Raw genomic sequence first — 27802 nt, forward strand, 5'->3', positions numbered from 1 at the left:
TATTCCAAATCCTAGTAAAACCGTAATATTTGGCTTCTTCGACCGGCACTAAGAGGGTTAAATAGTCGAAGCATATTAAAAGTTTTAGTTTTCACTGAATTTGTTATCGAACCAGTGAATTTTTACGCATGACGAGTATACTCGACGTAACACAATCGTTATCAAAATAGTTAACTAGCTAATTTCGTCAAAGAACCAGTAAAAGATACGGATAAATTTGTATCTCTAAAAGTAGTATATATTTTTTTCGTCGCAGATTTTTTTCGTAAAAGTTTCGTCGAAGCTTTTGTTAATGTCGTTTTCTATTTCTGAACGAACTACCTTCCGACTCCAATATCTTTGCCTGTTTTCGGTACAGCCGTAATTTGAAGACACCCCGTCGAGGAACACACCAGGACGCCATACTGTAAATAAGACGCGTCAATTTAATCGCTCTCACGAATGTCTACGAGGAGCCGTCTTACTACACGGGCTTGTTTCTCGTGGCGTTATGGCCGAGCTTTGCCGTAAATTAGTTTCGGCGACGATGCTATTCTTGTTCTGTATCGTTCAGAAATTCTGAACCAATGCGAAGCTTTTCCACTCCTAACAGGCCACAATACTTTATAGTTCTGTCCGCACGCATCCTATATGTACAATCTAGTCCAAAAGATTAACACAAAACCTACCGAGCTCGAACAGTGGTTACGCGTTTTGCTTTAGAAGAATAGCAAGACTGGATTTATTTAGACTTTCTGTCATTTGCATTATAATTTATGCTTCAATCTTGATATCCATTCAAGAATTTCGTCTGTAAAAAACTATATAATCTAAAAGATTTTAAAAGAAAAAGTTTGGAATCGGTCATTTTGACCAACTTGGTAGGTTCAGTATTAAGGCTACAATGTTAATAAAAGTCATCGGTTTCTTAGCACTTTATTTAAAATTGGAATTATATTTATTCATCGTTATAAATCAACACGCGTCAGTTCCTTTTAAGACTCGGTAAAGTTTGGCGTTAATTACATCCATCAGGTCCGTCGAAACTGCTTTACGACCATGTCAAATTTTTGAGCAGACAAACGCGGCTGGGAAAGAGTAAAATGGACGTTTACGAGACCGTGGTTCGTTCGTTTCCGGCCGCGCAATGAATCCGATCGGACCATGCGTATTTCAAGGGAAGACCGAGGGATGAACGGAGTACGACGGGTCCAGCGACCGAGATACGAAGAGCTATCGTGAGGAACGGTAATGTTGAACCGATGTTTATGCCTCTATCGTTCCAGGTGGTTGAGATATGGTAATCGATACGGCACGCGACACTGTGCACCGAGTTGCATTTCGAGGAAACTGGCTGCCGTTCCGCGGATACAATCGCGGGGCACGACGAGTCCTTAAAATGCCCCCAATTCTACTCTCCGGAAACGCATTGATCTTCGTACCACGGCGTTCTTCGATTTCACTGGTTTATCTTCGTCGTCTTGCCCTTCTCCTATCATCTACCTCGTTAACCTCGTTCCTGGCAAAAGTGATCATCGTCCGCGCTTTACGATTAGATTGCGGATTTTATTGGAATTTCCATAGCAAACGATATCCTTTTCCGCGTAAGAGGTTTCTCTATGCTGCGTAGAAAATGCCTCGTCGATCATTTTTAATCCCTTTGTAACATCGACTTTTGAAAAATCGAAAACGCTTGTAAACACACGAAATCCGCGGTTTAACTTCGTCCCTCTATCCCTGTCTCTCGAGCGCTACGCGAAATCAATTGCTATCGTATCGCTATTCCCCTTCCTCGACACAAAGTTTAGTGCTAGCACGGCGGAATCGCCATCCACAAATTTTCACGGAATCCCCGCGTCATTCTATTCCAAGTTATGAACTTCTACATTATTCGCCCGAGGATCGGTCGTGCTGAAAATTTTCTGGGCGTTGGAAACAATTTCTTTGGACAATTCTACGCCGTCTGGTGCCCCGAAAGTTTGCATGCACGAAAGTCAAACCGATCGAGCGCCTCAGACAAAGTTTCGACGTGAAATTATCGACGGTTCGACACGGGGTAACCGACACGGTCTGAAGTTCGGCGAAGTCCAGCTTCGGCAGCCTTCGGACTTACTAACAGGGACCTTTTCCGATGCGACCGATTCGCCTAAGCGCGAGCCACTTTCACTGTGCAGCTCCGAACGATCCGAAAAGTCACCACTCGATGCGGGAGCACGTCGCAGCACTTGGTACACTGGTACACCATTTTCCCTTCGGGGGAATAACGAACGAGAATCCGGCGCGGGAAACACGTCCTCGTCTATCCGGCGCAGTTCGAGTGCGGTCAGTGCAACGAGGGAACGGGACGCGGACGGTCGACGGTCACGCGACGCTTTTCCCGGACGGACTGAAAGAAAGCGGTTCTCTCTCGGCGTTCGCGAGCGACGCGGAACGTCTATTGTTGACAGGTCGAAAGGTAACTGCGGCACGCCGAGTTCCTCTCGCCTCGAGGCAAGGTCCCACGCGCGCCACGTGCTCCCGTCGATTGGCTCCGCCCACCGGCTGCATCCTCATTAACCCGCTAATTTCATCCCCCTCTTGTGAGATTCTTCGTTCCTTCGATATCTTTCGATGATTAAACGATACCGCCGAATTGACACTCGATGCGATATTTCGCTATTTATTCCAAGAAAACGATCGATCCTAGTAAATGGACCTTTTGCGTGTCCGTTATTACAGGTTTCTGCCAACAGCACACACTTTTTTAAAGAGTTCCTATTGAAGATTGCATGAAGTTTTTAAACAGTCCGTTCTTAGTCGTTTCTTGCCGGAGGTGTTCCGCTACGTTTAATTCTTAGCGCTATCTTTGGCAATTAATTCGACGGGAACCATTGGTCCCAGTAAATTGATATTTCGCGTGTGTGTATTATTATAGACTTGAATAAGAGCGCAAATTTTGTTATCAAAATTTGTATTGAAAATTATGAACGTTGTTAATTGGTCCGTTCTTCGTCGTTCCTAGTCGACGAAGTTTTACTGATCTCAATCCTCGGCACAATATTTTTCCATTAATTCGAGGGGAATAATCGAATTTGCTAAATTAACATTTTACACGTGAATTGATACAGGTCTGAACTATCAGCACAGATTGTTGTGAAATATTTTATCAAAAACCTCTGGAGTTATTAATCGATACTCGTGTCATGTCACGAAATAGCTATCTAATGCAATCGACTACATATGGCTATCGTTCGACTCCTGGCATATAATAAGAATAATAAATTAACAAAGGGATACAAATTCGTAAGCTATGGATTTCTCTCGTCCTAGGATAATAGCAGTTTCGATACAGTCATTAATTTAAAGGAAGGGTAAGTTTATCAAAGTCGTAGTAGGCAAGCTTTGTCAGATATTAAATCGCAGATTTGACAATCGTAGATCATAGCGACCGACGACTCGTAGAACAGTCAACAGGCTAGAGGATATATTTTCTCGAAAATTAATAATGTGTGGCGCCGGCTGACGTCAAAATGCTGTTGGAAATCGCGTAGAACGTAAACAATGATCGCGATAGCTCGGCCCCCAGGGAAATCAATGATTCGTAAACAGTTATTCAACGGAACAGGAACGCAGGCCGAATTGATTCCGGCTCGTTGATCGATTCCGTGAATAGATAAATAGAAGAAGAGGCGGCCTTTGTTGTCGGTCGAACGGTACAAATGGAGCTGCCGGAGTCGAAAATTCTCATTCTTCCGTCGAGGCTTCGACCAAAACCGACCCCTTTCGAAAGACTCCCCCGGCTTCTTCCTTTACCGTTCGACGGCCGTCGCTGCCTTTTGTTGCACGCAACCCTTTGGATTCCACCGGGCTACATTCTTCGGTGACCATCTCCGCCCCCGCAACATTCTCACTTTGACTTCCTGCTTCGAACAGCTTTGATCATCCTTGACCGTCAACCCCGAACCCCCTTGGAAATCGTCGACGAAACTTGCTTTAATCATCCACCGATATCCTCTTTCGAGATTTGATACTTTTTAACGTCGTCTTTGATCCTAAATCCTTTGCCGGTCTTAGGAGATCCTCCTTATATATCTCCTGGGATCTCCTTAGACCAAGGCATAAACCGAGTGACATAAACTTGAATCAATTGTCAAGTTTCGCAAGTATTACGTCAGAAGGAAACTTCGAAATTATTGGATTTCGTCGCTCTAAGTGATTTGACAGTCGATTGGGAATCTGGGATAAGGGTCTATGTTGCATTTACGACGATCTGAGATAACGTGGTTTAAAGTTACACTACACTTGATGGATGCGTCGTCCGGTTAGATCAAGAAGGACAATCAATTTATTTCAATACTGGTTACGGTGGAAGGAAATAATCGAGGCTGAAAATAACCACAATTTCTCTATGAAGAGATATACAAAGGTTATACGTATTTGGATTCTAATATAATGTTATAATTTATTATATAAATTGTGTCTCATTGCCTCTAAATTGAGTGTCTCAAAATGTCACTCGCAATCGAGAAATAAGGAATTCCTGAGACAATTTAAAACAATTTGTTTCTTAGCCAAAATGCAATCCGCGGTTTTGTTTACAAGTTATCAACGGAAAACACTATCCAATAAGAGACAGGATCAACTAGCGCGAGGTAGCCGAGATAATGATGCAGAATTAAGCTTTGTTCGCTGGTTGGTTCGCCCGCCTAGCGCCAACCGAACTCTTCTCTCATTGGAAACTATTTTTCGTTAATAACTCATAAACAAAGCTGTGGATTGCATTTTCACTAAGGAAAAGGTTGCTGCAAATGACTTCAGGAATTCTCATTTCTCGATTAGTAAACATGTTTAAGACGCTTTGAATATCGCTGTGTGCCAATAGTGGAAGCACGTGATATCAATGCGTCCTGTGTCGATGCTGCGATAAATTCTGTAATAATTTTCCACAAGTTTCAAGCATTTAATGTGCTTCCTTTTTTAGGAGATATATAGAACTAGTGTTAACTAATGCGATTCAAAATGACTGTAAACGTATATACAACACTGACAAATAAATTTTAACAAAACTCTAACGTAGACGCTTATTCGAGATTTACATTAAGCTCATATTTAAAAATGTGAATTATAGATCGACTGTGAATCATAGATTCAGCTCGATAAAAACTAATCGTGCGAATTCGTTTCCCCGCATTCATCCAAGACAAAATTTTTCTTCCCCTATTCAAACTCCTGGTAGAACCCAATTATCGCACAGCTCTGCTTAAACTCCGAGCTTTTTTTTATCGATCTGCAATCTAGACATCTCCAATCGTCTAAAGTTTTCTTTGATCACATTTTACGAGTCTCCCTGGACAACTTTTAGCCTCCTCTAATCCTTTTGGCTGCCTTCGACGATCCACGTCAAACCTCCTCCGTTCTTATCGAGCAATTCATCTCGAACTTCCTTTGGCTATCTTTATCGAGTCCCTTTGATCATCTCGAACCCATTCTACTCGAATCCTCTGGGTTATATTACGCGATCGTCCCCAAACTTCCCTCGGCTGCCATCATCCACCACCCTTCGAAAAACTCCCCTAGCATCCGAGGCTATCTCCCCGATACGTCTTCATCACCATTTCTGTTTACCATTAGATACGGTCGACGCGTTTAGGGTAAGCTATTCGAGAGTTCTCTTTTAACAGTCGTTAACTCGAGCCCAAGGTACATAATTAACTACATTTATATTTGTGGAAAGAAGAGGAACGTTTTTATTAACATTTTATCAACCGGTAGGCTATAACTCGGTGCTTTCCTACAATCGGTGGCTTGTGACTCGGTTGTCACGGCAACCAATAATAATTTATCTAATATTGAGATAAAAGCGTTAGATCGTACCGCCGAGAGTTCCATTATTATATAATCTTTTAAATATTAAATACTTTTTATAAAAGTAGAAATTAAAATTTCACATTGAGTCACTGTAAGCTCCAATATTATCATATTATTAAATATTAAATATTAGATGCCTTCCGTGATTAATAAAATAGATAAGATAGATAAAATAAATATCGTTTAATGCTAATGTTATGAAAATACAAACATGTTAATAGAGTTAATTATAGTAAAATAACAGAAATATTTACATCGAATGAAACCTGTCGGTAAAGTGTTAAAATAAAAACATTTTCTCGTGTAGTTAGCTAAGTTTTTGACAAGTATACTCGTCACAGCACGAAATGTTGCCGTTTCGTCATCACAATTACATCCCTCATTAAATCGTATATTTTATGAAATACATGTCGTGTAATTACAATAACTTACACGCTTCTTAAAAAGATCGCAAAATCTAACTCGTTAAATACAAATTCCAACATCGATTTTTTAAAAATTCCACAAACAGAGAAACATTCAAGAATGGAAAGCAAATCCAAAATCATCGACACGTATTTCCTGTTCATCTCTTTTTGTTTCAGCAGAGCAGTCATACGAGTTCAAAGAAGGTTGTACTATTTCGCAAAGTTGGTAGACTGGAATGGCAGTAAATGATGACTTAACTGCCTAATGACTTCGCCTTGCATGCATATACCAGTCTCGAATAGACTGATTGACTGTCATCGGATACTTTCATTCGAACGGAGCAGCTATTCCGTTTTCCGCGGGCCACGCTGCCCCACGAACACACCCGCGCACCTACTACGCTGCCGGTTGATCGCCGATTACGATAGCCACCGCAATTTTATGCTTCGCGGCAATTTGCTCGAATGTTGGCTAAATAATTGATCGCACCGCGAGTTTATTATCCAGCCTCTATCTACATTATGTTACACCCGCCCGGTTTAAGTCGGGTAATCACATTAAGCCGCGTTCAACGATTGAAGGTCAAGCCGCGGATAACCACTGACAGCAGCCGTTCCAGAAAATGCACAGAAACGCCTCGAAATATATCCTGACATTATGAAAAAATTCTCGACGATTCTTTCCTCGATTCTTTTAAAGAAGTCGCTTCTTAAAATGATTATTTTTTAACTTCCGCGGCGAACGCGTGCAACGGAGCCTAAGGAAAAGGAGCGGATTCATGGGCGCCAAGGCCTCAATTAGCGTAATCGCGCACGCCATGCTGAAAACGTTGGACGTGACGCGTAACGAACGCGTGACAGTGATTACCGGCACGGTTTCACGCGCTCTCGGCACGATGAAATCGCGGCCCCGATATCCTCGATAACGATGCTTCGATATTGTCAAATTTCCTTGACGACCGACCCTTATCGAGCAACGGACGCGATACGGCTGCGCTTTTTCTCGGCGCGATCGTCGCCGAGATTTTCAACGGGCTCGCTTTATGGCACTTTGTCGCGGCAGAACGCTCCGTTCAGGATCTAGATAGCGCATCTTGTATTTCTGAATATTTCCTACTATGCAGTCAAGCGGCTCTACACTCGAACTTTCAACGGTCGGAACGAGACAGATTTCACGCGTTTTATTGGCGCTACGAGCTGCAAACGAACGACGACGTTTGTAAAAAGGACTTTGCGCGTTTTGTCTTCAGCAATTTGCTTGTTACTTAACATTGAAGCTGCTAAAATTACAGGTACACTCTTTCAGAGAAAATTATTGAATATATTTCTTAATCGAAGCACTATAATTATACTAGATTGTTGATTTTTATGTAATATAAACGTGAACTGTATCAGTTGTACAGTACAAGAGTTCGAGAAAGATGAACTTTTTCTTTTATTTAATTATTAATCAGATTTTATTTTGTGTAGTCCACAGTCCAATAATAATAATAATAATGACAGTTTTATTTAGTAATGGGAGAACCCTTTGTTAGTATCAATAAATTAAAATCGGTATAACTGAATTCTAAAATTCCTGTAATGTTATCAACGTCTCTTATTTCGCCTATCAAATTTTACAACAAATGCAATAAATCTGCAATCTAATTATAGCAAAAATGACGAGACATTTGAATAAATTTATAGTACTGTCATCATAATAAAACAACACACCTTAGTCATACTTATAGCTTGACGAGTTTAGCGTTAACACTTTATTTACCAGAAATCTGTTAGCTTTTTACTGAACAAGTTACAGCGAAGAAAAGCTCAGTAATGACTTTTTGATTGATTATTTTACGAGAAGACGTTGCATTATTTGAATCGAGAGAATTTATTGGAAAGCTCGTATTATTAAAAAATTGTATAAGATTGACTGCACGGTCGTCAAATTAGCGCGTTTACTGCGACTAGACTGCAGATCTTTATGCAGAGTCTCATTTTCATACTCAATTTTATGGAAACTAAAATCAAGGAGGCAGTTCTTTGACCAATTAGAAAATTTCCAACGATGAAAGTGAAATTCATGCTAATTATTTACGGAAGGGTCCTCCACTCTGATTTTAATGAAATTTAAATATGTTATACAACTCGACATGTTGACAACGTTGTAAAAAATGTCACTCCGCTCGAATTTCAGAGATATTCGGGGAATATCGTGGCACTGCCCCGAAGCGACGTATGCGTCAGCATGTTGCAGCTGTTTTCAAACTATTCGTGAAACAATGCTGTGAGTATAAATTAAAGTCGAATTAAATCTAAACAATTAAATCGATGCTCTTAACACGGGAAAATATTGTTAAAAACGTTAGGCTGCACAACATGTTCAAGTTTCATTAAGATCGTAGAGAAGGATTTTTGTGTAAATAATTATCACACTTGTGCTTGTATTATAAAAATTTGTATTATAAACTTGTATTATAAAAAGCAGCTGTGCTTGTATTTTAGAGCATCACCGTTTTTCCGCTCGCAATCTGACTTTAGCCGATGCGAGAGTAAACTTCGAGGTTCGAATTCGTTTTTACACCGGCGAAGGATACCGCCGGTTCACTTATAGAGGAATGTTTACAATCTTGGTTCCGCGATCGGACAGCCGACAGATGAAAAAGGAGGGTGGCCGATGGGGCGGAAGGAACGACCTTGGAAGAAAGTTCCCGAGCCCGTCCCGTTGGCCATTATGCTTTCGAATCACCGGCGCAATTCCCGCCAGAAACAACGGTGCCGCTTAGACGGTCCATTTAAATTCCTCGAGCAGTTTATTTGAAAGAGCGTTCTTTATGGAAGCTCGCGTTCCCGACTGAAAATAAACGCCGGCTAGGAAGGGGGCGTCGCATAAATTCGACGCGAATGAGAACGACACGCGACACGGTGCCGCCGTTTACGAGACAACAACGATCTACGTTCGCTTTCACGGTGCAACCAACGAACTTTCATAGTACAGCTTTTACTATTGCGTCAAAGTTCCAGGAATTAATTCGTAAATGGTGTTTCGAAATGCTGGTACGATCTTCTCGACCTTCCAACTGCGAGATGTTCGATAATGAGCAGTTGCGAAGAGCAGCTGTAAGATCAGCGGATAAAATCGAGATGGCAGAATCATCCGTGGAATAGAGAAGAGAATGAAATGTGACAGTTCAAGCGCGAATCTTTATGCAAGATCTATGTTGTACGAGATGGGAGAAAGATAAAACCGTGTGCTATCTTCTAACGATTCTAATCGTGTGAAAATAGTATGTAACAGTATTTTCGAGTATTTTATTAATTTCATTAATTTTTGTCGCAAATGCATTAAATCCGTAGTCTGTCGACAGTAAATCATAGTTACGTGTTAACTCTAATTTGAAAGGTTACCATTGTGCGATGCGTACCGTTGATATTTCATTGATTTACAGATTTCAGCGAGGTAAATTGGGTGCAACGGTGCGAAGGTTAATAGAGTGCAGCATTTTGAGAGTATACGGTACGATAATTGGCACGTTGGAGCGTTGTAGAGGAGCTGGAACAGGTGCAAAAAGGTAGAAAGGGTGGTCGACCGATAAACCGCTGGCGATTCTTTACTCAGTCGCTCGGCGCCGCGAAACTTTCCCGTTCGATCGACCGTGACACGTTCCTTTTCACATGCTCGGTCTCGTCCGATTCCGGCGAGAATCACGAATTGAAAATCTTGTTTCTCGCCGCCCGCGTGACGAAGACGATACGGTGGGTCGTCGATGTGTCGTCTCAGGTACTCCTGGGGAAATGAACGGTACGATGAGCATTACGTTATCGAAATTCGACGAATTCCAGACTGGGAACAGCGACGTCGGCAGTTCGAGTCGGATTAGAGCTGCCGACGTCGTTAGCGATAAACGTCGACGAGTTCATGCTGGTTTCCGTTCCCGCTCTGTTGTGCACAGAGTCCGATAATGTGCAGTCATAATCTGTATGCCTCGACGTCCTCCTCATCCCTTGTTCACCGTGTATCGCAATGCTCGAATACCCTGTCCCGATATCAGCGATTGACGGAGCATGTTTTTAGTGATTGAAACCAATGTGGACATCAAGATTGAAGTCTTTCCTTTGCGACGAGACCAGAATTTTCTGTTGCACGATTTTTCATTACGATTTGAATGATCCAGCAACGTACGAAGTAGTCGGTGTATTGTATCAAATGACTCCATGGAATTCTCAACAATTGTTACGCCACTGAAGCAAACGCGAATTCGTCGGGTGACGGCTGAACTGCAAATAGAGTACTTCAATTTTGGTGTATTTACTTTAGCTGTGGTTTTATCGAGCTTGGAATGGAAACTAAGTCGTTAGAATTATGGTAAGTATGATGCGATAATTATCTGCTTCGATAATTCTGCGGATTTAAATATTTCTACCGAGTCTGGAAAATTTATTTCGCTATTCAATATAGATACGAAGATTTGTAACCTAACTGGAGAATTTGTTGTATGATCTATTACTGCTACTTTATCGCGTATCAAAGAAGAATGGGCCAATAAAGTATAATTACTATATTGTGAATTTTACACATTGAAAAAAAAAATTGAGTAGTTGTAATTTAAAGCACTAGAAAGTTTGAAAGAATTTAAAAATGTCCGAGTATTATTTCCTATGAAAAAATGAACTTGATGTTCAGTTTCTATTTCTTGCAATTGACGCAATGTTTATATCTTGCATTAACGGTTTAATATGATATCTTGTACGTGCAATATTATGTACGTGCAGTATCAGGACGTTTCTATCTTTATAGTATTTCGGAATATAACATTCTCAAGGAGTACAAAAATTAGCAGTCCATTTCACCTGCCCGCAGTGGCACGAACCTCGTAAAGCTTTATAGTTTTTCCTTCACCGTACCCGACGCTCGTTCGCCGGTGCATAAAAGCGCATTCCACCGGATTGCTAATAAATAAGAATGGTTGGAATAATGTTTCAAGGTAATGTTACGGGTCTATCGAAATGAGGCAGGGTGACCGTTTATCGCGTCTCTTATTTTCGGCCGCGTCGACGAAATTGTCGATAAATCCATTTGATAATGGATAATCGCCATGCAGGCCGCCAGTTTTGGCACCGATCAACCCATACGCGACGCGTCCGGGGATCCACGGTCCGCCATTATCGCGACACAGTAAATCCAGGCCGCGCGACGAGTCTCAGAAAAGTTTCGGAGGACCTTATATCTCGCCATCGGTGGGTGCCATAAACGCCAGTCTTCGAAAAATTGGAGTAACCCCGGCATACAAGCGAAGCTAATTCGGTCAGCGTCGCTGGATCGCCGCGTTATGGAAATTTATAGTCGGTTCGTCCTTCCAGCACGGTTCTCTCGAAATTTTTATGGCCCCGGGCAGTTGTCCGAACTTTCGGCCCTTCAGCTGGAACTTCCGCTCAAATCGATTGTTTTCGAACTTCTCGGACGCAATTCGACCGAGGACAATTCTCTTGGAACATGTCCTCCGTTTGTCCGGCTCTTGGAAATTCCATCTTCCGCGAGGCGGGGCTGTCCTCTCTACGGGAACAACAGAAATGCGGCAAACAAGAGTCGTAGATTCGACAAACGTCTTCTCAATTGCTTTTCTGTCCCGATTGTTTTCGAGGAAACTGTTTCGATAATTTTCAAGGCTGCGGAATCGAAACTTTCGAAGTTAAAGAAATGTTGCATTTCCGATTATCGTAGGACGCGACGGATTGAACTAACACGACATATAAATAAATGCCATCGGGTTGTTCGGATAATAATTTCGTTCTTCGACAAAACTTCCTTCGGCAGGAAGGAAACCAAGCAGCCAATGAAAAACATTCAAAAGAATGTTGAAAAGATATTTTTCATCTTCCGCAAGAGGGTTCATGTACGAAGATGAAAGCGATTACTTTAGCACAGCTATTCGAGACTGATATTTTGATCGATGCAAATCGGGAATAGGCGTGAAAACATAGATGGGTCAGCGCGAGAATGACTATAGAAACCTACAAAACAAGTCGTGCCAATAAATTTGTCGGATTAACGGATAGGCGAGATAGCGGGCAAAGGGTGCACGCGTCGCCGAATCTATTGTGCAGCGCGAATTAATGCACGGCCGCGTATTCCGCTTCCGCTCGATCGTAAGATGTAATTATCTTCCCCATCGTTGGCCGCCCGATTTCGACGAATTCCGCTCGTCGTCGCTATTATTGTAGAATTTGTTTTGGCGAACCTCCGCGTCCAAATTATCCCCACTGCTCCCGCCTACTCTAGAGACACGCGTTGCGTACGCGGAACAACCGCGATCGTCTATTGTTTCGCCGTTCTTTCGAAAAGTATCCGCAAAATTAGGCGCGAATGGGCCGCAGGGGCTTTGCGGCAGGCGGTCGAACATGTTCAGGGACGCCGGGGCTATTTTTGAAGGAAAAGGGGAACGGCTCGGTCCGGCTAAAAGACCTCGCGGATAATCTATGTGCTCGCACGTCCACTAATTCGCCGCAGAAAGATCGGATTAATGCGCCTCCGCGTACCGTCGAGTCGAGGATGCAATTAAGTTTCGAATGCAGGAATCGCAGCCTGGCTACCATGCCACGGATCGCAGCGATGCGTTTCGGCGATCCTCGAGGACGCGCGATACAGATTCCCCGAAGTCTTCCGGAGAATAATGTCTCGTTAACAGCCGACAAGATGGCCGACCGAGCCTCTGCCATTTTGGTCACGAACCGATGCGGCACTGGCCGAGGCCGTGCGCGTCAGAAGCAGTATTGGATATATTCTTTTTCTTCTGTTTCCATCGTCCGGGCTCTCCTTTATTGGCTAAACTGTTCACAAAAAGTGCCAAGAGTTTTCACTCCATTTTAGTCACACCGATGAACAATTTTAATTGACAATTTTAATTTGCTATAGTTGATTTCTTTCTAACAGGAAACAAATTTAATTCTACTATATTCAACGATTATACCTTTGAATTTAATAATTAACGATTAACACAATAATTAATTGAAATTACAAAATAAATCATAGAGTAGTTAAATAGAAGAGTTTTTTAATTTTTACTTCACAAGATGCATTTCATCCAAATTTCTGGAACAATGTCCTAGCTATATGAATAATAATTACTGTTTAGTCCAAGATCTTCTGACGTTTCAAATGTTGGATTCGGCTAAGATTTATTCAGAGGGACATATATACATGCAGTTCCATTTTTAGGAAGAATGTATTTGCATTTTCTAGTTGCGCCGCGGCATTTATGAAGGAAAGTGAAGTGGTGGGAAAACAAACCTTTTCCCGCGCCACTCAACTTTTCCCCTAGAACTTTTTCCTGGCGCTAACCGCTCTCGAAATACAACCCGTCCCAATTGCACGATTCAACCTATATGCTCGCGTATGTATAAACACCGTGTGCTTAAATGTAAATGGACCAGTGTATTTCAAAGTAATGGAGGCGCGAACAAAATGTTCGTGCGGCGGACACGGTTTGAGCCGCGGGTGGTGCGATAACACGGAAACAAAAAAATCGTAGAGTAAATTTCCATAGGCGGTTAGAAAGGGGGGGTACTCCGATCTTCAAATATATTTTAGTGCGTGTCGCGAGACAAGTTTTTTCATTCCTTTTACAGATATTCGAAGCTGAAATAATCAGACTTTCTTTTCACGAAAACTCTTTTGAGTTTATCGAACGCTCTCTAGCGTAAGATCGTATCCGAGAAATGGCAACACGAGGGAACAAAAATAGAGTCTTCCACTAGAAAAATGGGTCAACATAGAACATTCTCCGATTATTTTTCTACAATATTATTACAACTTCGATATCGATATTTCTCCACCTCGAACTTGTAAGATTTACGCGAAATAAGCTGCCTTTGCATTCTTATTTATATCTTTGCCGCATACGTATCCCTGGAAATAAATTCAGTGAGATGAAATGAGTTTAGTTAGGCTATCATCTGATTTTTTTCTAAATTTTTCACTCCAGAGTTTATCTTTAATTATCGCGATACCACGAACGGTATCGATTAGTTGCAATTTCAAGAAGCTCGCACAGCTTCCCACGTACCAATTCGAACAGAAGTATCCCGATACGACGACGGAAGAGTTTCTTCGCGGGGGAACAAGTCGGCGTGACAACCGATTTCTTTTCGAGGACAGAAGTCGGCGCGGGTGACAGCTGTTAACATCGGAAGGAGCTCTGCGGCACAGAGCGACACGGAGGGGTGTCCTCATAATCAACTGCTTATTATTCCTTTAATAATAGTTACCTCCGCACGCGGCTCGAATATTTAAAAAGGGGATGCTGGGGTAGAAGGGGGGAGGCCCCGAAGAACGGTTGGCAGTCGTCCCAAATCGATGCGAACCGCCACTTAATTGAATCGGAAAATGAAAAAATATCCGGAAGGATTACCTTCGACGCGGTCTTATCGGTCTCAGCGTCAGACCGCGCCGCTTCGAATAGTTTCCCACTTTGACTAGCGTCCAGTCCTGCTTGATCGCAGTTTCCCGATTTATGCCCGTCTCCGAGTTAACTACGTCCAACTTCGACTCGTGCGAAACTTCCCCTCACGTCGCACACGTCGCCGAAAGGATCTCCAAACGTAACCAAATTTTTCCCATGTTCGCGCAAAATGATATGCGATAATTAATAATATTAGGAAAGGAATTCAAACTGTAGATATGGATATTCGAGGATACCCGGAATTATACACACAAGGGTCCATGCCACTGTTGGTTGGAGTTCGTTGCAGACGTTTGTTGCATGTATGTTTCATATAGCTTTGAATTTTGTGCCCCGGAAAACGTATCTTAAATGTTTCGGTTTCGCTAAAAGTTTCTTCCGTGTCAGACTAGACTCTGTGCCAAGTAATAGAAAAGGGGACGAGCACCCGGGCATCCCTTTTTGCTTGAACTAAGGATAATCACCTCTGAGTGGTTCCTTCACTTTTTACATGTCTTTTTCACGCTATTGTGTCGTTTCTACGTTTCTCACAGATGTTTTTCCTTGAAATAAGGATAACGATTGCACGATACTGACACTGATCTTGAAAGCAACTTGAGAGCACATTATACAATTTACCATTGCAGAATCTCTGCTGAAAATAGAAACAGCTAGCAAATAATTTACCAAAAATCGTTTAGAAGAAGACTCGATTCGAAGAAGTATGTCACAAGACATTCACGCAACAAATGTTTTCAATTAAAATAAAACCATTTTCCCCCATTATAAAATTGATAATTGTCGTATTTAATTATAACTTTATCTCCATTTTGAAACAGAATGTCAAAATGGAACTTATGCCGTCCGCAATTACGTAAACGGGAACGTTTAGAAGAAAAAAAAGAACTGCCGAATAAATTCTCGCCTAAACAAACTAAAATAAACAGTTATATACCAACATTTACTCTTAGCAACCCTGCGGTCCTGTAAGAGAAAAAGCACCAGCAAGTCCTAGATCGACGAACAATCTTACACAATTCTTCCTTTCGCTATTGAAACAGAAATCCCAGGAAAAACCGGAGTTGCACTCGTAACGAGAGAGCAGCGTGGATCGTATTCTTCTAACAAACGCACTCGATCATGATCGTAATCCGCGTCTCGGAACACTTTTACAAACAATTCCCACGATAAAACCCCTCGCGATGGTTACGAGAACCGATTACCGTCACAGTATTTCACGAAAAAAAAACACAGGATCCGACTGTTTTAATTTTCCCTCGCTCCTCTACGAACGAGGGAACGAGGCGATGCGGGATCGTCGAGAAGGTAGCACAATCCTGCGGTGAAGCGCACTGGTCACTGCCGTAGGAAGCGCTTGTCGCGTACCCGATCGGAAACTGCCGCGGAATTCAGGGTCGCGAAGGACGATCGCGGGTACCGGAAGCCGACGGGACCATATCCCCCCCGGATGTCGGCCGCACGCGTACGTGGCATCCGTGGATCCCGTTCGCTGATGTCGCCCGCTGCTGCGGATATATCATCCTGCACGGAGGTCCGCCCCCAAACTGAGGCACCATCCTCGATTCCCTCTCGTGTGCAGCACACACGTCCCCGCTAACGATTGTTCCTTCGAGGAACGGATTCCGCCGAAAATGGGGCGTAAATGTTACTCCCACGTTACTCGGGGATCCCCGGTTCCCACCCCGTAGCAACCCCGACCCCTTGCGACCCCGCACACAATCGAACCCCGACCCCTTTCGACTAATCGCTGCGACGCATCGTGCGTCGTCCACGCTGTAAAAACGGTGTACGACGCTCTGGACAGCGAACGGAATAATTGGAACAGACTGATTTCCATAATCAGTCAAATTGATCATAAACAGCGTCGCAAGTTTTGCTGACACTGATCATTCTTTGTACTATGACAACGAGTTAGAATCGTAATGGAGATTTTACGTGTGATCTACTAGATACGAATGTCTAGATTTGATTCTAAATAAATAGATAAAATACATTCGATTCTTCCGTTGTAAAAATCTAGGAATCGTCGTAAATAAAGACATACAAGCTATTGTCTTGTTCTATTAGAGAAATTATCGAAATAGAAGAAGAGGCAATTAATCTCTTGTACTATAGTAACGAGTCCGACTCGTGATGAAGATTGCATGCACGATCCACTAAATATGAATGTTATTAATTTATTTCAAATCGAAACCAAATTTAATTCTTCTGTTATCAAAGTACAGAAATGAAAGTAAATAATGACAATACAAGAAATAGAAGTTGTCTAGTCCTATTAAAGAAATTATTAAGAATGAATAAATGCTAATTAACACAGCATGAAAGGAATCATAGTGTAAGGGGTTAACGCAGTTGTGAAAGAAATTGCAGTGAAATGGGTTAAAGAGTTTCAGTAATGCTTTCGGTGAGATGCAAGTCGCTGTTAACCTCTAACGTTTATTCAAAATTTCATTTTGTATAATATCAAATATTTTGTTATTTACATTACCGTGCCCGCCTCTTCAATTTTCATTAAATAAAAGAATTACAAATAGGCAATTTGAACTCGGATTTTAAAATTTCACGGATCCTTTACTGCGGATTTTCTGTATTCGTCGTAGAAATGGCTAAATGAAATTTAAAAGATTGAAAGTATTTAAGAAAATCAGCATACCATTTTCAATTGAATGAAATTGTTGCAGAAAGAAAGCTGTTTGTATTTCGTCCGCGTTCTTGTCAACCGGTGCATGGTAATTTTAATCTTACATGAAGATCCACGGTTTAATCGTCGCTGCGAAGAAATTCTCCTGGCTTTGTGAAAATGTGAAATGATTTAACGCAACTATAATTTAAAGATATTTGCTCGGAGCAGTTTTTCTTGGCGAAAGATGGTTGCCGAAACCGCTTCCTCGAAAAACTGTCGGCGAAGTCACGTACGCGTCGTAAACCTGGACCAAGCTAAGATTCGTGTGTTTCTCGAACACGTTATTCGCCTCGAAATTAAAACAGACTTCGATGTGAAAGTAAAATTTAATAGCGATGTTACATCGTTTCTAATATTACAAAGTGCTGCAGTGAAAAAATTTCATTCGTCGAGAGGACGAAAAAGGTGCGCACGCATTGCCGGAGAGTATTTAACGGGATTAGATCTGTACGTCCAACGATGTATGTACTGACTGGCGAATATAGAGCTGGTGTGATCGCCGCTGACCCTGTCGGCCGCCAATTACCAAATTACTACCGCGAAATTGGGGATCGCGAGTTTTGAGAAGCTTTCGCGGGGGCTTTCGAGCGTCGACGGTCGCGGAATTGCGGCACCGAGCCACAAACAAACTGGAACGCTTCTGAATCGATCCTCGGTAATGAAAACGTCACGCGGTTGTCATGTTTGATCTACGGTATTCCAATTTGGAAACAGTAAAAACATGTGGACTTCGGTTTTCCTAGTAATGTTCTATCCGGTGCCGCGAGATTGTGCGCGCGAAATTTTTACCGGACACTATTTGTAGAAGTTGTAAAATATGTGCATTGGGATCGATGCGCTGTGAAACTGTTCTAAAATTAATATTTCTGTATAGAAATAGCAAACACTATATAGGAATAAATTTCCGAATTTTCTATCGATTTATCAAATTGATTGGATTTTGTATGTCCAAATACATTTAGAGAGTATACAACAATCGAATAATATTTACTTTGTGACAATAAGTTCGAGAAGAATGTAATTGTAACGATACAGCGAGATAAAAAGTAGAGTAACTAGCCATGTCCTGCTTTGCCGTATGTATTTAACGAACACGCTTGTGCAGGAATTAAGAAATTGATTTAATCGCGCAAATGGAACCGCGAAAGACGATGAAAATCTGAATAAAAGCGAATTGGTGATTTCAATGTATGAGATAACACGTGCTTGGACTACTCGATATTTCGAACGTTAATTTTCATTTATGTAACTCTAGTGTTCTTCTCGTATAATGCCATCATTCATACGATTCCTCTTTCTGATTGCATACATTTCAGCTACATTAATCAAACGCGATAATTATATTTCACCGATAGTTTTGAAGCAGCAGCAATTCGACTGGAATTACGTCTCTTTCGTTGATGTGTCCAATTAACTTCACAATCAAATCATGCCTTCGAAAGGTTTCATCGTTAATTTTGTCGCTTGAAGCATTCGTCGGAAAGTATCGCGAGAAAGACGGCGATGCGAGGAAAATTCAAACGGACTACATCAGCGAAGTTTCATTTCCAAGAAAATGACTTCGGACGTGGCACAGTAATTAAAAATCTTGTTAACGAGAACTATACCCGCGTGGTGCCGGAGAAACTGGAACAGATGAGAGACAACGACTGTGTTATTTTATATTATTTATGGTTTTGCGAGATCGATGCGACTGAATTCGTCGGGGGAAGCCGAAAAGATGGCTGCCCCGACCTTGACACGATCCTCTCGTCCGCTCCGGATGAGCTCGAAATTTCCAAGATAAATAGAGAATTGGCTCCGGGAGTGTATTAAAGACATGCGTGCGACGGTTGGACTGTCCCGGTTTCCGGATTCCGGAGATTTTCCGCTCCATCAACCAAGGTTCCCCGAAAACGCAGCGGAGACGCAGTGGCGTTCGACCAACCGCGTAAATGAGGATACGAAAATTGGAACTGGAACGAGCGACACTGGGACCTCCGGCGAATATTCGGATTGATCCGTTTCGGAGATCGATAACCATTAAATATCCTAACACTTCGATGTTACTTACTTTACCCGATAAACACATGCCGCGCGCTTTTCCGGCAATTCGTTCGTACGATGCTTTCACAGTCGCGTTGTTTTACAATATTTCAGCGACTGGTCGACGCAGTGTATTATAATATTAGACAAGTGAAAATGCAATTTTATGTTATTATAGCATATAATTTCAACAGCCAATTCAACAGATTATTTATTTCAATAATTGGATGTTTCGCTGAAGTTAATACTGCTACTAAAAATGTTTTAAATCGTCGGTGATGCAAATGCTCTTTCATGAACTACAAATTCATCCGAGGTTTTACACTCCTGGTGGCCAACATAATTCTATGAACCGGATTTGCTCTACTGCAAATATTTATTATGACTCTCTTAACTTGTTCTGTAATTACTATTAATAATTATTATACTTAATGCTTAATATTCTTTCGCTTTATTTTCACTTTCACCTAATTCTATATAGAAAAGTATATCTCTTAGTATGTTTTCTGTACCGTTATACATACAAGTATTGCTCATCTTGCAACCATTATTGCAAAATTTGTTCTCTATACATATATAACATCTATGTAAATTAACTTCAGACACGGTATACATGCTTGTATAAAGATCTGCACTTCAGTCATTGCATTGTGTTGAAGCAATTGTGTAATCAAAGTACATAAAAGAATTGAAAAAAAGATCTACAGAATTGTTTGTATCTTATGCCTTCTGGTCGCACACTTTCCCTTTCATGACTCATTTTTCAACAAAATTAATTATGCCCATTAATTATTCTATCGAAATCGTAAATCAACGTCGATGAAATTTACATCGTCTTCCCGGTATTTCGTTTCCATCGCGCGATGCTCAAGATTGTTACGGCAACCGAATGCGGAGAAAAAAAATTGCAAAAACAGGACAGACGAGAGGCGACCTTTGGCTCCGCGAGGATCCCGGGGCCGGGTTTCTCCCGGGTCGGGAAAAGGTTGCATATTAATTACGAGTCGGCCGTTGATTGAACGGGGAAGCGGGACGGGGCCGGGGCTTTCTCATCGATCAAGAAAGTTAATATCGAGATGAGACGCCGCGGCCGAACGCCGAATCGAGAAGAATGCATCGAAATGCGATACGGGTCCGATTCCCGGGGCATACTGGGACGGTTCGTGCCGGGCATGTTGCATTTTGAACGAGACCCGAGGTACACTCTCGTCGCGTGCGATCGTAAATAACGGCCGGGCCATGCACCTCTTGCAAATTTAAAGACTGCGGTGGAAACGCCGAACACGGATGAGCTTTTCGAAAAAAAATCCCCCACATGAACAGGGAGGTACTCCTATCCTCGATTCCCCGTGGTCTACCGCGAATTGAACGTGGTCAATAATTTCGCGGCCGAGAGATCCCGGAGATATGATAAATCGGTTTCTGCGTGTACTGAGCGACTGTATCGTTCGACTTAAAAATGAATTTCTCGCTGATGGATCAACTATAACAGATAGCTGGTGTATGATAGATTGCTTCCGCTGTCTCTGTTTTATGAAATTAAGTGCTTTGAGCGTGTTAGAACGCGACCATTTCTTTGCAGACTCTTGCATTATACTCTACGAGGCTCGCGGTTGACATATTTCTTATTCGAATATTGTTCTAATATTTTTCATACGAAAGTTTTAAAATCTGCCTTGCATCGTTATAAAGTAACGCGCGCCTATATTAACTCTATAACTTATTTTATTCGTCTTATTAATGTTTTCTAGCCATGATTCTAACCAAGTGAAATATAGATGTTGTTCACTACGGTTGAATGAAGATCGAGTAAAATTTGTCTGGTGTCAATACTAGACGAATAAAATAAATATAAATTCTATTGTAGGATCTTATCGACGACCAGGAGGTGCTAATCAGCTTAACGATTACAGAGATCATTGAAGATTGAATCAGACGTTTTCGAGACGATAATATAGCATAAATCAAGACGCTTGACCGAATTTAAAGAAGCTACTCCGTATTAAATGATGCCTGTGTTTTAGCGCTAGTGTCTGATTTATAGAGTCGGAAAGTTCGTCTTGTAGAGCTGCGAACCAGGACCAAGCTCCTCGAGAAAATACAAGCCGGACGTATACCTTCTGTTTTCGAGTCTGCGGACCGTCAGCGACGGATCCGACGCATAAAACCGTTCTTTTTCTTCGGCTCCGTTCATTTTCCGTAGCGGATACGCTCGATAAATTCACGTCCCTCCGACTTCGTCGACCAATTTCCTTTTTATTTTCCACGGCTGACGGCCGTTCAGCGAAACAATCGTGGCCATGCGACCCGTGAGACAACCAGTCTACGAGGAAATATTTGCTTCCCGTTCGGATCGCGATCCAGAAACCGTGTATTTATAGTAGAGCCATTAGATCGTCCAGTCCGGACACGGCGACGTCCTTCAGCGATTCATGGACGAAAGCAAATCCGTTTCCTTTTAACTCTTTGGGGCCTGGTGGGTTAAAAACTGTCTCACCTTAGCTTTTTATGCACGGTGGAATATATTTGAACCCACTTCGAAAAATTGTAGTTACTCATAGCCATACAGTTTAATATTTTATTGAAAGTTTCTCATTCAGTTGACAATGTTACGCGCCAACGATAAATGCGTAAATAAATGGACTAAGTTTATAGAAATCAAAACGTATGAATAAGTCGTGCAGGCTGGTGTGAGGTTGGCGCATTATATGATGCAGTGTTTCATTTCTTAAAATTTATTACGAGTGAATATATTGTTCTATAATAAAGAAAGATGTGTTATTTGACGTTTCATCTTAATTTTGAAATCAAGAAAACCTATATATAAACCTCTATAAAGATTCCTCGATAGGATATAATCTAGCAACAAGTTTTTAATCAGACTTTTGTTTTTCATATGTTGCAACGTTTACGAGACGAACGAATTAATACTGAAACTAATAAATGATTATATTTAGAAATTATTCATCGGGATTTTTATCGCGACGCGTAAACATTCGAGCAGAATTTTTACGGTGAATTTATATCCGAGCGAACGAATTTATTCGGCTGTTACTTGAGAAGCACCTAGAGAAATCCAGCAGTAAAATAGGAGGTTTGAAATGGGTCGTTTCGATATTCTCAAGTTGGGAAACTTCTTCCTTTGTCCGGCGATAAAAATGGACTCGGGTCGATCGAGCCCGCCAACTTTTTGCCGGCGAATTATTCAGCCCGCGCAAAATTCCCGTCTCCTTTTATTTACTAAAACGTCGGTTGTACGTTGATCACCGTTATCACGGTGTACCGGTGTCTCCCGGCGAGTGCCAGCCCAACAGAGCAAACACTCGATATTATGCAAGCAACGCCGCGCGGCTGCGAGAGGAAACGGCAAATATTGGCCGTGATATCAATGCTATCTTTTAACGGGCCGAGAGAAACGGAATGATCGCGTCGTTTCCTTTTATTCCCGTTAAAACGATCGAATTCCCACTAACTAATCATTTTCAACTATTGGTTTCGATCCTTTACTCCGGGACCGTGAAAACTCGATAAGGTCGAAGCGATTAACACAGGAGCGATGAACCACGTTGACGAAATATAATAACTAAATATGCTCAAGATTATTTATGATTGTGTTTATCAATTTTCTTCGATATATTTTTTAATTCTTTTCGGCATACGATGTTAAAAGAAATAGAAGCCCTATTAATAAAATGGAAAATGGAAAACGGAAAATGGAAAATGGAAAATGGAAAAGAGAAAAGAGAAAATAGAAAAATAGAAAAGAGAAAATAGAAAAATATAGAGTATAGAAAATATAGAAAAATAGAAAATAGAAAATGGGAGAAAACATTGACTTCAATTATTTAAAGCAAGATGTTACTTAAAATGCAAAGAAGAAATAAAATTGGTATGAAATATCAAATAACATGTTCTTTAAAATAATGGAACAATTTCTTTACCTGTAATAAATTTTGATAAAAGAATTATGATAGTGTCAACAATGTATTAATGGATTTGGCTTGTGCACATTATTGTTTCCACTTATTTATTTACTTATTTAGCGTTGCTGCACGTCATTGCCAGCTGAATGAATTTAATAAAATATTAAACTGTATGATTATGAGTAACTTCAACTTTTCCAGATTGGTTTCAGTACACTCCACCATGCATGAAAAGCTAAGCAAAAGGTGGAACAGTATTTAATTCACCAAGTCTCAAAGAGTTATGTGTTTACGTTAGTCTCAAATGCGTTGGCTTCTTATTACTATTTTCTTTACAATTGCATCGACTAGATCTACTTCGTCCTTAACCCCTTGCATTATAATAACGAGTCAGACTTGTGGTGGAAGATCTATTAAATATGAATATTATTAATTTCTTCTAAATCAAAATCAAATTTAATCCTTTTTTCTGAAGTAAATAAAGACAATAGAAGAAACAAAAATTGTTTAGTCCTATTAAGGAAACATTAGGGACAAACAAGTGTTAATTAACGCAGAATAAAAGGAGTCGTAGCGCAAGGGGTTAATAATGGTCCTGATAGAACGTGGATACATGGATGCTAAGGTATACCAGTCAGCTTTGTTAATAACAATCATCTCTCGGTCGCCGAGACTCGAAAATCGATAGGGGAATGTTTAACGATTCCATTTTCGCCCTGCCGTCTTGCCAGTGCACGGATTTCTAGCCGTTTAAGCGAAGATTGAATTGATACTGGGAACCGAAGGAGACCGACGCGACGCCTAGAATTTCGTGCGGAACCGAGAACGCGACCCGGCTTCCGGCATGGCCGCGATTGTTCTCGGGATCAATTGTTCTCTGTAAAGAGTACGCGACACACTTTGTCGCACAGCGTCGTCGCTCGAGACCGGTGCTCGCCACGGAAAAGACGAAACCACCACAACTTTTTGCGGGCCATTCAACGATCCAGATCAAGATTTCCTTTCTTTCATTTTTTTTTTTTTTCTCTAACCGACGACGTTCGTCGCAACGAGTTCGCGGGCCATTGTCCACGGGGAAACTCTTCCCTCCGATGCACAGTGCGCCTGAACTATCCCTGTGCAAATCGAGAGTCTATCATAATTTTATCAGAATATCATCTTCGATGTACAGAATGACTTATGGGAAATTGCTTATGGAGATGTAATGATAAAATTTGATATGGGAATTAATGCACAAATGAAAGAGTAGTTCACTCGTTCGAGGACGACGTTTAATTGTCGATTTCCTTTTATACAGTTGTTGTGTTTTCACATTTTTCATAATTATTCTGAAATTTTCAATGTGAGCTATAATGCTTCCACGAAACTTGTGTACCAACTATAACTTGCAAAATATGCGTTGCACGAAAAAGTTTATACAAAAGTTGGATGGTTTGCAGGGGCAGAGCAGCGATTTAAAGGGGAAATTTGAAGGTCGATTTTTTTATGTAAATGTAATAGTATATGTTTTATATAAAAATATTCATTAACACTAAACCTAATGACGAGTAATTCCGCTTTATTTCTTCAAAATCTTTTTCATGTAATATCAAGTTTAAGATTCATTCTTATCACAGATTTTCCCTGCATATTCACGGAATACAAATTAATATTACGTGAAGAATAATTTCAAGAAATAAAGAAAAATTACTCGTCAATTATTAAATTTAAGGCTAACAAAAGCCAATATCTTTTTACTTAAAATTTGGTATTCATTCATATTTTCATATAGAAATATAGTATCCTATTAAAAAACTATAAGCAGCTATAAAAAGAAATGCACTACATAATATACCCTTTTAAAAAATGCCACTTATGCATATAAAATGTTTTGTTTAGTCATATATTATGGAAGATATAGAAAATGTACTAGATGCATGAAGCACCCTGTATCATAATATATCAATGTGTAATTAATTTCGAATTTTTGTCAGAGTCAGTACAACGTGCCGATGACGTCCGCGAATGATTAACCCTTTGCACTCGGTTGTCCCCTCTCAGGGGACATCGTAATTCTAGTATATGACTAAACATTAAATTTTATTAGCGATTTGCAACTATTTCTCGATGACTACAAATTCATATAAATCGAATATTATTATAACAATATTATATGTACAGATATATCGCATACTATGTAATAATATAAATGTTTATAAGCGCTGGTAGGTAACATCCATGATGGCGCCGAGTGCAAAAGGTTAAGGCCTAATTCGATAAATCTCAACTAATTTAGACATTGTGAATTATGTCCAGAATGTAGGCGAACACGAGAAAGTTTCTTGTATCAACTTTGTTGCATTACTTAAGTCGTGGTGGCACCTACTCATTTTCTCTAAAAACGTCGAAGTTCGTGACGAGGGTGAAGGAACGGAAGATCTCGCATGGATCATCGCAGAAACAACATCTTGTAATACTCTTTTACAGATCGGTCGCAGTCAGCAGCTCGAACGTTACACTTCCGTCGTAAAAATAAACCTCCGTCGATAAGTCGTCGCTCGAGCGACAACGACTCCACTGAACCTTTCTTCCCCGATGAAAATCCCCGGCGACCTACCCTTCGCGATCCCTCTCAACCCTTTCATTAACCCTCTCCTAAAGCTCTCCCGTTTATTGACGTAGACAGCGGAAATAGGAACTACTCGTGATCCAACGTCGATATTCGCGGGGCCCGCGCCGCAGTGGTTGGACAAAACCCTCTAATCTTCTAGATCCACTAGTTCCAACCGCAGATTAAACCAATATTGTAAAGCGATCTCCGAAATTCATTTTTCAGAGCTTATTTTTTGGAGCATTGCAGTTATTTAAATTTATTTCCTAGAGCCCTGTAATTTGGTAAATCAATTTAGCGCCTCGTAATTATTTAACCACTTAGCGTGAGAAATTTATGATTATGTTGCACAAGCGTTTCAATTTAAGACGTATGAGAAGTATTTTTGTTGTAAAATGTAAAATTACCATTTCTTTATGACGTGTATGCACGTCGTCCGCAGCTAAGAGGTTAACTTTATTTTCCCAAGCCCTGAAATTTCGTAAATTAATTTTCTGGAGCCACGTAATTGTTTAAATTCATGTTCTGAGACCTTGATATTCCGTGAATAAATTGCCTACTATTTTAACAATTTACCGACCTTCGGCGATTAAGAAAGTAAATGAAATAAACATAGAAACTAAAATTTAACATTGAGCTACTGTAAGCTGTAATACTATTCTGTACTTTTTAAAATATTGGATACCTTCCGTGATTATTAAAATAAATACAAAAAATGAAATAAGTAAAATAGATGAAATATATTTAACCATCACATATAATAATAAAATATCTAAACTACATAAAATATATAAAATAAGCGTTAATGTCACTTCCGGACTGATCCGAAGTATCTCAGCGCTATTGAGAAGTTTACTGGCAATAAATGTTTATATACTATACCAAATTATCTTCCCACAAAACATTACTATAAGACCCGGTAACTAATACTTCACTATTTTGTTATATAAATACGGTTTCCAATATAAATGTTCGTAAGGTTACGATGAAATACGGAAGACGTTTAACCTCGGAAGCCAAAGACGGCCTTTTATCTCGTTTCAAAGAAAACACCGACCCGTTTGTTCGGCGAAGTAAGATAACAGTAAAGTTGAAAATCTTGTTTACTCTGCAGTCGAGCGCCCCGGTAACTTAGGGGTTAATTGTAGCCGAGTGGTCGCGCGAAGTTGTCGTAGGAAGCGGTTAAGGCGTTCAGATAGAAATTACAGTGGCGGAGTCGAAATTTGGCAGCGTCCTTGCCCCATTTACCGTCAAAACATACTCCCTCGATTCACCGAACGACCGCACAATACGACTTCGGCTATCCGCATTCCGAAAACAGGCCACGATACTAGATACTCGAAAATTCTAAATACCCCTCGAATTCGCGGGAACTACTTGAACTGCTTACTTGAGAATTCTAAATTAACGTGACACAGGGAATTTAATAAAACAAGGAACAGAAACTGATAGAATTGACCAGAGCACGGGGATACCGTCATCGATGAAAATACCCGCGGGTGAAAGGAGTATTTTCTGCAATGTAGGGAAATTTGCTGGACGATAGCTGTCCGTTGTATCACGCTCTGCATCACACACACATCCAATATTAAGTTTCCCGCTATCAGTGTCAAATAGAACGTACGATATTTCGTGCTACGTAAGCGACTCTCTCCAGGTGGGCTCGGCTGACCGTGAAACGGAAAGTTGTCAAACGGGGTTCCAGAGTGGGGTGGTCGGGGTAGTTTCAACCAAGAACATTGTTCAGGGTAAAGCGCAATACTGGAGAGCAATGCTTTGAAATATTTATGACGCGTCGTGACAGAATCGCGGAGAGTTGCTTTACCTGTGCGGCTTTCTTTCGCCGGAGATCGCTCTCTATTCAATTAGCGTCTGCATTAGTCTCTAATCGGGAAACAGCACATTGT

At 40.9% G+C, this 27802-nt stretch overlaps 1 protein-coding gene across 15 annotated transcripts in view; it reads right to left on the reverse strand.

Annotated features, from left to right (window-relative positions):
- Positions 1-27802, reverse strand: part of Shaker (potassium voltage-gated channel protein Shaker) — a 246968-nt gene that overhangs the window by 125281 nt on the left and 93885 nt on the right. For 3 of the 15 annotated variants that reach the window (XM_078186993.1, XM_078186992.1, XM_078186990.1), the window contains exon 1: positions 2097-2432. The exons of 7 other annotated variants lie outside the window; for them this stretch is intronic. The gene's annotated coding sequence lies outside the window, so the exon portion shown is untranslated. Of the gene's footprint in view, positions 1-2044; positions 2433-27802 lie in introns of those variants that run through there. 5 more of the 15 variants (XM_078186988.1, XM_078186991.1, XM_078186986.1 and 2 more) reach the window with 3 other exon arrangements.

This window comes from Augochlora pura, chromosome 7, assembly GCF_028453695.1.
Source record: "Augochlora pura isolate Apur16 chromosome 7, APUR_v2.2.1, whole genome shotgun sequence".
In the NCBI taxonomy this organism is placed as follows: Eukaryota; Metazoa; Arthropoda; class Insecta; order Hymenoptera; family Halictidae; genus Augochlora; species Augochlora pura.